The sequence below is a fragment of the Somniosus microcephalus genome, chromosome 1 (assembly GCF_052327205.1).
Source record: "Somniosus microcephalus isolate GS21.2 chromosome 1, FLI_Smic_1.0, whole genome shotgun sequence".
Taxonomy (NCBI): Eukaryota; Metazoa; Chordata; class Chondrichthyes; order Squaliformes; family Somniosidae; genus Somniosus; species Somniosus microcephalus.
This window is the reverse complement of record NC_140987.1, coordinates 201,742,321-201,753,272: the sequence shown is the minus strand read 5'-3', so window position 1 is coordinate 201,753,272 and position 10,952 is coordinate 201,742,321.

Below are 10,952 nucleotides of genomic sequence, written 5' to 3'. Positions count from 1 at the left end.
CCCTACATAATTATGCTATTAGGAGAGGAGTCAGTATGCAGCAGGTACAAGAGATGGGCCAGAAGATGATGGAGACAATAAGGTTGAGCCTGGGGAGTTGCCAACTCCACTATTCTGACAACAACTATTCTGATATCAGTTACTGGAGAGCCATTTCACTTAAACCTAAAAGCCTACCCCCACACCAACCGACCCCCTCCCAGCACAATCATTCTTGTATCATGACATGCTGATCTTGTACTACGCCTCACCCGCCAGACCTGCATATCTAGTCATCTCTTGCTGCAAAAAATTGGCCTGGGAAAAATGAGCTGTGCATAAAATCAAAATCCAAGGGCAAATATTTATTACCCTTTTGTCATTTGTGCTTGGAATGTGGGCAATGCTGGCAAGGCCACATTAATTCCCATCCCTCGTTTCCTTGAGAAGGAGATGCTTGGATAGCGATTGGTTTTACAAATGAGTGGCTTGTTATGTCACTTCAGAGTAGCGTTAAGAGTCAACACCATAGTGTGAAACTGGAGTCACATGTAAGCTAGACCAGGTAAGGTAGGTTCCCATTCCTGAAGGATATTAATGAACCAGCTGGGATTTTATGACAATCCGGCAGCTTTATTTTTGATACCAGCCCACAAAATGACCAGATTTATTGAATTCAATTTCACAATGGTGGGATTCTGAATTCATACTCCCTGGGTTGCATCACAAACAGTTTCTGCTGTGTAGAAAATGGAGAGCATAGATAAGATCAAATCAAAATCAAATCAAATCAACTTTTATTGTCATTGTTAGTGCACAAGTGCAGTACAACGAAATGTAGGCTTGCGGCTCCCGAGAGCGTACATTTAGATTAAGACATTTAAACATTCAACATACATTTGGCTTGTAATACATTAACATAAACATAACCATAATAAAGTGCATTGGCAGATGTGCAGGCTTTAGAGTTTATTTGTGGTTATGAAGTTACGAGAGTCAGTGTTAGACTGGAGGACTGCAAAGTACCAAGCAGAAAGAAGAGGTACGGTTCCTGAAGTTTGCATTGAGCTTCACTGGAACACTGTTGGAAACAAAAGGTTAGATTGAGGATGGGAGGTACAGCTAAAATGGTGATCCACAGGCAGATCAAGGTCATACTTGTGGACAGAATGCAGAAAACCTAATCTGCGTTTGATCCCCCCATGGCGGACGAGACTGCCATTGTGATTATATAATACTAGGTTAGAAGGAAGTACACATGAATTGCTGTCTCACCTAGAAGGGGTTTCTGGGATCCTGGGTGTGGGAGGAGGTAAATGGATAATATTGCATCTTCTGTGGTTGCACTGAGGGAGATGTCAGGGGCAGGATCAGAGGTAGTGGATAAATGAACAAGGGTAACATGGAGGAACTGGTCTTTCCAGAAGGTGTAGAATGAAGGAGAGGGCTCATGCTGTAGGTGGCAAAAGTGGTGAAATGCACCATTTAGTAAATGCAAATGCTCATGGATTGAAAGTGAGGACAAGGGGGACTCTTGTTGTTGTGAGAGGCGGGTTTATGGTGAAGTACAGCGGCCTGGGAAATGGGGTAGACAGGGTTAGGGTTCTATTGGCCTCTGTTGGGGGTGGGGGGGTGGGTGGAATCCTTGGCTGAGGAAAAGGACCACATTTCAAAAGCTCTAGTGTGAAAAGTGAAATCATTCAAAACCAATCTGATGGAGGTGGAGAAACTGGGAGAAGGGATGGAGCCCTTCCAGAAGCGGGCTGGGGAGAAACAAGAAAGTTATGGGAGTCAGTGGGTTTATAATAGATGCTTAGGATGGCCCATTACCAGAAATTTCGAGAGAGAAGTAAAGGGAAAGTTCAGAGATGGACCACATGAAGGTGAGGGATGGGTGGAAATTGGAATTGGAGGCATAGTTAATGAAAGCTGGAATGGCTATGCCTATGCAATCTTCCACATTGTTGAGTAGATATATAGGGGGTGATTTTCACTCAGAAGTCGGGAAGGAGGCGGGACTACAACTTTCGGGGTTGTAGTCCCGCCTCCATCGAGATGCGGCCAATCCACACATTTTAACTTGATTGACCTTGTTGAGCCCGCCCAGTGGGCTAAGGCCGGCCAATTAAGGGCCACCCGGCAACAGGTGACGTCACAGGCTGAAATTTCATCTGTCAAGACGTTTTGACAGATGAAATATCAGTGTTTCACAGCTATTTGAAGCTGTCAAACACTGACAGTGTTACTTCTAACCTGAGCCCTTCTACACAGACTCAGTTAGAAATCTCTCCAGCACTGAAAGCTGCAGGCTGTCACTTTTGACAGTTCGCAGCCGTTCTGCTTTCTGTGCCGATTAGATGATGGACTCCCGAAACCTAGAGGAAGGAAGGCTAAGAAGGTAAGTACAGATAATTTAAACTTCTTTGCACACTTTAGACACACCAAACACACTTACCTTTGCACTCATGCACCCATCACTCACCTGAACACCGACACCTTGACCCCTCCAAGTCCTTCAACCAGACGGCCCGACTCCTCTAACTTGGCATGGTTTGGAGCCGTCGGGAATCCCACACTTCAAGCTTTAAAATAGGGACTAGGCTAAAAACTGCCTGTTAACTACCTGTTAACAGGCAGTTAATTGTCACTAATCCCTTCCCACCTCGGGTAGGCGTGTCCCAGTGCGAGGCGGGTACCCGCCTCTTTTGAAACTTACCTGGAGGCAGGTTTGGGGCGGGATGGTGTCGGGACCCCGAATTCGGGACTTTAACTCCCCGCATGCCTCCAATCCCGACTCCACAGATCAGTTAAAATCGAGGCCATAGTTGTACTAGAACAGCTTGGCTAGTGGAGCTGCTAGCTCCACTGTTGAGATCAGTTATGGCTACTTTACCCTGTAATGTTGGTGCAACTGATCAGAAAATCTAAGCTAGGGAACTCCCCAGCACCTCAGTGTGCTGAAAATGTAATGCTTACACTGGCTGCACAGTGAAGTGACACTCTGGTATCTTAGTGTGAAGTTTTCTGGCAATACTTGAGAAATTGGCTCCATCATCAATCAGATGACTACACTTGTCTGCAGTGACATATACCACACATGTTCATCTTACTTAAAAATGTAAAAATAGTAACATGGCTTATTTCAATTGGGGTTGTCCTTTGCAACTGGTTTAAAAGGTATTTTAAATTTTCTATGCCAATCCATTATGGCTGGGTATGATTCAAGGCAGACAATGTAGACTTCCAGTTATTGGGCCAGATTTTGTGATAGAAGTGAATCTAATGTCATCTGCCATCACTTAGACTTGCCCTTGAATGATTAAGTTTTTAAATCCCTCAGAATCTTATATGTTTCAATGAGATCACCTCTCATTCTTCTAAATTCTAGAGAGTATACTCAATTTACTCAATTCAGTAAATTCCAGAGAGTATACACAATTTACTCAATCTCTCCTCATGGGACAACCCTCTCATCCAAGGAATCAATCTAGTGAACCTTCATTGCACCGCCTCTAAGGCATGTTTGTCCTTTCTCAGATAAGGAGACCAAAACTGTGCACAGTACTCCAGGTGTGGTCTCACCAAAGCCCTGTACAATTGTAGTAAGACTTCCTTATGTTTGTACTCCAACCCCCTTGTAAGAAAGGCCAACATGCCATTTGAACATAAGAACATAAAACATAAGAAATAGGAGCAGGAGTAGGCCATTTGGCCCTTCAAGCCTGCTCTGCCATGCAATAAGCTCATGGCTGATCTTCTACCTCATCTCCACTTTCCTGCACTATCCCCATAGCCCTTCATTCTCTTAATATCCAAAAAGCTATCGATCTCTGTCTTGAATATACTCAACGACTGAGCCTCCACAGCCCTCTGGGGTAGAGAATTCCAAAGATTCACCACCCTCTGACTGAAGAAGTTTCTCCTCATCTCAGTCCTAAATGGCCGACCCCTTATTCTGAAACTGTGACCCCTGGTTCTAGACTCCCCAGCCAGGGGAAACATCCTCCCTGCATCTACCCTGTCAAGCCTTGTAAGAATTTTGTATGTTTCAATGAGATCACCTCTCATTCTTCTAAACTCTAGAGAATATAGGCCTAGTCTATTCAATCTCTCCTCATAGGACAATCCCCCCATCCCAGGAACCAGTCTGGTGAACCTTCGTTGCACTCCCTCTATGGCAAGTATATCCTTCCTTAGGTAAGGAGATCAAAACTGTACACAATACTCCAGGTATGGTCTCCCCAGGGCCCTTATATATTCTGCCAGTTACAATCTCAAAAAACTATAACAGATTTGTCAAACACAATTTACCCTTCATAAACCCGTGTTGACTCTGCCCAATCCTATTACTATTTTCTAAGTGCCCTGTTGCCGCGTTCTTAATAATAGATTCTAGCATTTTCCCTACTGCTGATGTCAGGCTAACTGGTCTGTAGTTCCCCCTTTTCTCTCTCCCTCCTTTCTTAAATAGTAGGGTTACATTTGCTAATTTCCAATCCACACGAACCATTCCAGAATCTATGGAATTTTGGAAAATGACAACCAATGCGTCCACTATCTCTATAGCCGCCTCTTTCAAAACCCTAGGATGTAGGCATTCAGGTCATGGGGATTTATTGGCTTTCAGTCCCATTAATTTCTCCGGTACTATTTTTTTTAACCAATACTAATTTCTTTCAGTTCCTCATTCTCGCTAGAGCCTTGGTTTTCCACTATTTCCGGGAAGTTTTTGCGTCCTCTTCCGTGAAGACAGACACCAAGGCTGCAATTTTCTCAGCACTGTCGGGATGGGGGCGGGTCAGCTGGTTTCCAGGTTCCAGTCTCGCCCCCAGCTGCCTCCACTCTGTAAACGTGATTTTCCCTTGATTAGCCTTGTTAAGCCCACCCTGTGGGCTTACCGGCCAATTAAAAGGAAGCGGGTCTGATGACATCATTTGATGACGCATCATCTGCCAGTTTCCTTAAAGGGACCATGCACAATTTTATTTTGACTGTTGATTTCTCAGTGTTTGACAGCATTGAGGTGCTGCAAACACTGACAATCACTGCACAAAGGTGAACTCTTGCACCCAGGCTCTCCAATGACTCCCTCCATATGCTTATGGAGGGAGTCACAGTATGCAGGGAGGTTCTCTTCCCTTCCAAGGGTGGAAGAGATCTCCCCAGGACACCAACTTACCTTGCACCTCCATCCAACCCTCTCTATCTACATTATCCCTTCCCCATCTCACTATCCACCCCTCACACTCACCCTCATTCTATTGCAAGCATACCAACTAACAACACACAAGGGTGGAAACTTGAGAGGTTTAGCCAATGTCCATGTGAAGTTTCTGGTAATGTGTTGTCATACAGTGAAATCTCGTTTTCAAAAAGTGTCCTTTATTGGACAGATCTGAGCGCACATTGAGAAGTGTCTTACTGAGTTCCAGTGATTGTTCAGTCATAAATCCCCCCCCACCGCCCCGTTATAGTGATGTGTGTGCATGGAATGGCTTGGACATTAAAGGGATGCTTCACGGTGCTGGTGTGAGATGGTGTCAACCTGGCGCCTCATGTGGCAACCAAGCTTTACAGCATCAAGTGAAGAAAGTCTGGCTATGGTGATGCCATCACTGGCCTCCTGGCCAGCAATGTTGTCACGGGCTGATGCCCTGTGTCCAGTGCAGCATCAGGTGATGGCGGTGAAGGTTGGTGATGAGGTTGGTGATGTTGGTGTTGGGGATGATTGTGGAAGGATTTGGAGGACAAAGGTCTGATTGTTTCATTGGCTTCGATGTTGCTGGAATAGATGGCAGCTGCAGGTGAGATGACAGAAGCGATCTGTCAATGGTGAGAGAGGTTCTCCCAATGAGGTAGCACTGGACATACAGTTGGATTTAAAATCTTGTAAACTAAAGAACTCTGTATATGTATTAAAAATGCAGTAACCAACATTTTCTTTGCTCTGAAACTCACCATGTGCAACATGGCATCCTTGACACCACTTCTGCAGCTGTCATCTTTACACAAACATCAGACCAGACTCACAACACGCCAGGTTGAGCTGGCGTGTTCCCTGAACAGCGGGTAACCAGTGGGGGAGAAGGTAAAATTACAAGTAAACCTCAAAAGACTCTTACATTGGCTCTTAACAAGGCATTTAAGCACCAGAATTTTCTCCCCCGCCGCTTGGTGTCAGGTCAGTTCTGCGCTGACAGACCCGACACCTGGGAGATTTGCGTGGGGGCGGGTTGACAGCGGGTTTGCAATCCGCTGTCAATCTTAGCAATTTTGACAGCAGTCCCACCTCCAAACGGGAATCTCGGCAGTGGCAGCAGTATAAAGGTGAGCCCGAGGCGCGGGTAGGTTTACCAATCTCAGAGAGGGAGAGAAGAAAAAAGTAATCGAAGTGTGATGTCACCAGAAAGCAGGTAAGTGATTGGTTGGTGAGTATTTCTCTCTTTTTTAAACTTTAAATCTGTGGTTTATACTTTCTAAGCTCTCTGTGGTGTAGCGGGGACTGTCTGTAAACCAGGGCCCTTAAATATATCATTTAAGTGTAGTGAAATTGGAGGGATTGATTTGTTTAATTTAATTTGAATTAATTAAAGGGTAAGTCATGGCAGGACAGCCCATTGCCGTGGTATGCTCCTCCTGCGCTATGTGGGAACTCAGGGACATTTCCTCTGTCCCTGACAACCATGTGTGCAGGAAGTGTGTCCAGCTGCAGCTACTGACAGACCACATTGCGGCGCTGGAGCTGCGATTGGATACATACTGGACCATTCGCGATGCTGAGGACATCGTGAATAGCACGTTTAATCAGTTGGTCACACCGCAGGTAAAGGTGGCACAGGCAGGAAGGGAACGGGTGACCAACAGGCAGAGTAGTAGGTGCAGGCAGGTAGTGCAGGGGTCCCCTGTGGCCATCCCCCTCTCAAACAGATATAATGCTTTGGATACTGATGGGGGGGATGGCTTACCAGGGGAAGGCAGCAGCAGCCAACTTCCTGGCACCAGGGGTGGTTCTGCTGCGCAGGACAGGAGGAAAAAGACAGGGAGAGCTATAGTAATAGGGGATTCTATTGTAAGGGGAATAGATAGGCGTTTCTGCGGCCGCAAACAAGACTCCAGGATGGTGTGTTGCCTCCCTGGTGCAAGGGTCAAGGAAGTCTCAGAGCGGCTGCAGAACATTTTGGAAGGGGAGGGTGAACAGCCAGTTGTCGTGGTGCATATAGGTACCAATGATATAGGTAAAAACCAGGATGAGGTCCTAAAAGCTGAATATATGGAGTTAGGAGGTAAATTAAAAAATAGGACCTCAAAGGTAGTAATCTCAGGATTGCTACCACTGCCACGTGCTAGTCAGAGTAGAAATAGAAGGATATTTCAGATGAACACATGGCTAGAGGAATGGTGCAACGGGGAGGGATTCAAATTCCTGGGACATTGGAACCGGTTCTGGGGGAGGTGAGACCAGTACAAAACGGACGGTTTGCACCTGGGCAGGGCCGGGACCGATGTCCTAGGGGGAGTGTTTGCTAATGCTCTGGGGGAGGGTATAAACTAAAATGGCAGAGGGTTGGGAACCTGAGCGGGGAGACAGAGGAAAGGGAAACAAGGATAAACGCAAAAGACAGGAAGGAGAAAAACAGAAGTGGCAGGCAGAGAAATCAAGGGTTTAAATCAAACAGGGCCACAGTAAATAATAATTCTAAAAGATCTACGAGCGTTAAAAAAACAAGCCTGAAGGCTTTGGCCTAGAAATTGAGTTTGCGCTGCGCCAGGGCTTTAGCGCCGGAAGTTAGCGCCGGCGCTAAGTCCCTTTGCGCGCGCCAAAAATTCAGTAACGCCGCGCCCAAACAGCTGCCGGCGTTACTGAAGGGTTTGAGCACCTGAAAACTGGCGCAACGCGCCGCATTGCGGCGCTATGGCGCCCGCTGCGGTGCGGCAGGCTCGGGAAGTGCAGGCCTCCTCCTTGCGGCCCGCGCAAATCTCTTCAAAAATGAGCCCGGCACCTCGGACAAGTGGCGGGCTTGCATCTGTTCCGGGGGGGGGTGGGGGAGAAGTCCGGGGAGGGAGCTGCGGGCAGGCGGCCAGCGGGAAAGCGGCTGGCCGCCGCGCCTCCTTAAAGCGCCGGCGCAGACTCCGGCAACACTCGTTTGCCGGAATCTTAGTTGCGGCTGCCACTGGCGAGGCGGCCGCAACTGAATTTCGGCTTGGGGCCGGGTTACCACGGCAACCGGGATGCTGCGCACACCGATGACGTCATCGGTGCCGGCGCAGCGCTACCGGTCTACCGCCGCGGAAGGGCCCCAGGCAATTTAGGAACCGGCGCCAATTGCAGCGCTAGGCCCTCTAGTGCCGCAAAATTGGTGCTAAGGGCACTGAATTTCTAGGCCTTTGTGTCTTAATGTGAGGAGCATTCATAATAAGGTGGATGAATTAGCTGTGCAAATAGAGGTAAACAAATATGATATGATTGGGATTACGGAAACATGGCTCCAGGGTGGCCAAGGCTGGGAACTCAACATCCAGGGGTATTCAATATTCAGGAAAGATAGGCAAAAAGGAAAAGGAGGTGGGGTAGCATTGCTGGTTAAAGAGGGGATTAACACAATTGAAAGGAAGGATATTAGATCTGATGATGTGGAATCTGTATGGGTAGAACTGAGAAATACCAAGGGGCAGAAAACGTTAGTGGGAGTGGTATATAGACCTCCAAACAGTAATGCGGAGGTCGGGGATGGCATTAAACGGGAAATTAGAGAAGCGTGCAATAAGGGCACTGCAGTTATCATGGGTGACTTTAATCTACATATAGATGGCTAACCAAATTAGTAACAATACTGTGGAGGAGGAATTCCTGGAGTGTATATGGGATGGTTTCCTGGACCAATATGTCGAGGAACCAACTAGAGATCAGGCCATCTTAGACTGGGTATTATGTAATGAGAAAGGATTAATTAGCAATCTTGTTGTGCGAGGCCCCTTGGGTCAGAGTGATCATAATATGATAGAATTCTTCATTAAGATGGAGAGTGAAATAGTTGACTCAGAGACTAGGGTCCTGAATTTAAATAAAGGGGACTACAATGGTATGAGGTGCAAGTTGGGTAGGATTGATTGGGGAATGTCACTCAGAGGGTTGATGGTGAATGGGCAATGGCAAACATTCAAAGATCACATGGATGAACTACAAAATTTGTTCATCCCAGTTTGGCATAAAAAAATTTTAAAAGGTGACTCAACTGTGGCTAACAAGGGAAATTAGGGATAGCATAAGATCCAAGGAGAGGACATATAAATTGGTCAGAAAGAGCAGCAAACCTGAGGATTGGGAGCAGTTTAGGATTCAACAAAGGAGGACAAAGGGATTCATTAAGAGGGGGAAAGAGAGTATGGGAGTAAGCTTGCAGAGAACATAAAAACTGACTGTAAAAGCTTTAATAGATATGCGAAGAGAAAAAGATTGGTGAAGTCAAGTGTAGGTCCCTTGCAGTCAGAATCAGGGGAATTTATAATGGGGAATAAAGAAATGGCAGACCAATTAAATACATACTTTGGTTCTGTCTTCACAAAGGAGGACACAAATAACCTCCCAAAGAGGTTGGGGAACATAGGGTCTAATGAAAGGGAGGAACTGATAGAAATCAGTATTTGTAGGGAAATGGTGTTAGGGAAATTGATGGGATTGAGGGCCGATAAATCCCCAGGGCCTGATAATCTACATCCTAGGGTACTTAAGGAAGTGGCCCTAGAAATAGTAGATGCATTGCTGGCCAACTTCCAAAATTCAATAAATTCTGGAACAGTACCCATGGATTGGTGGGTAGCTAATGTTACCCCACTGTTCAAAAAGAGTGGTAGAGAGAAAACGGGGAATTACAGACCGGTAAGCCTGACATCGGTAGTGGGGAAAATGCTAGAGTCCATTATAAAGGATGTAATAGCAGAGCACTTGGAAAAAAGTGACCGGATCCGACAAAGTCAACATGGATTTACAAAAGATAAATCATGCTTGACTAATCTACTGGAATTTTTTGAGGATGTAACTGGTAGAATAGATAAGGGAGAACCAGTGGATGTGGTGTATTTGGACTTTCAGAAGGCTTTCGATAAGGTCCCGCATAAGAGATTAGCGTGTAAAATTAAGGCACATGGGATTGGGGGCAAGGTATTGACTTAGATAGAGAACTGGTTGGCAGACAGAAAGCAAAGAGTTGGAATAAATGGCTCTTTTTCCGAGTGGCAGGCAGTGACTAGCGGGGTACCGCAGGGATTGGTCCTTGGACCCCAGCTATTCACAATATATATTAATGATCTGGACGAGGGAACTAGATGTAATATCTCCAAGTTTGCAGACAACACAAAGCTGGGTGGGCGTGTGTGCTGTGAGGAGGATGCCGAGAAACTCCAGTATGATTTGGACAGGTTGGGTGATTGGGCAGAAGCATGGCAGATGCAATATAACGTGGATAAATGTGAGGTTATCCACTTTGGTGTCAAAAACAGGAAGGCAGATTATTATCTGAATGGCAATAGATTGGGAGAAGGGGAAGTGCAATGAGACCTTGGCGTCCTTGTGTACCAGTCGCTGAAAGTAAGCATGCAGGTGCAGCAGGTGGTTAAGAAGGCAAATGCTATGTTGGCCTTTGTTATGAGAGGGTTTGAGTACACGAACAAGGATGTCTTGCTGCAGTTGTACAGGGCCTTGGTGAGACCACATCTTGAGTATTGTGTGCAGTTTTGGTCGCCTTATCTGAGGAAGGATGTTCGTGCCATGGAAGGAGTGCAGCGAAGATTCACCTGGGATTGCAGGAATGACGTATGAGGAGAGATTGGGTTGATAGGGCTTGTACTCGCTGGAGTTTAGAAGAATGAGAGGGGATATCATCAAAACTTATAAAATTCTAACAGGACTAGACAGACTAGATGCTGGAAGGATGTTCCCGATGGTCGGGGAGTCCAGAACCAGGGGTCACAGTCTA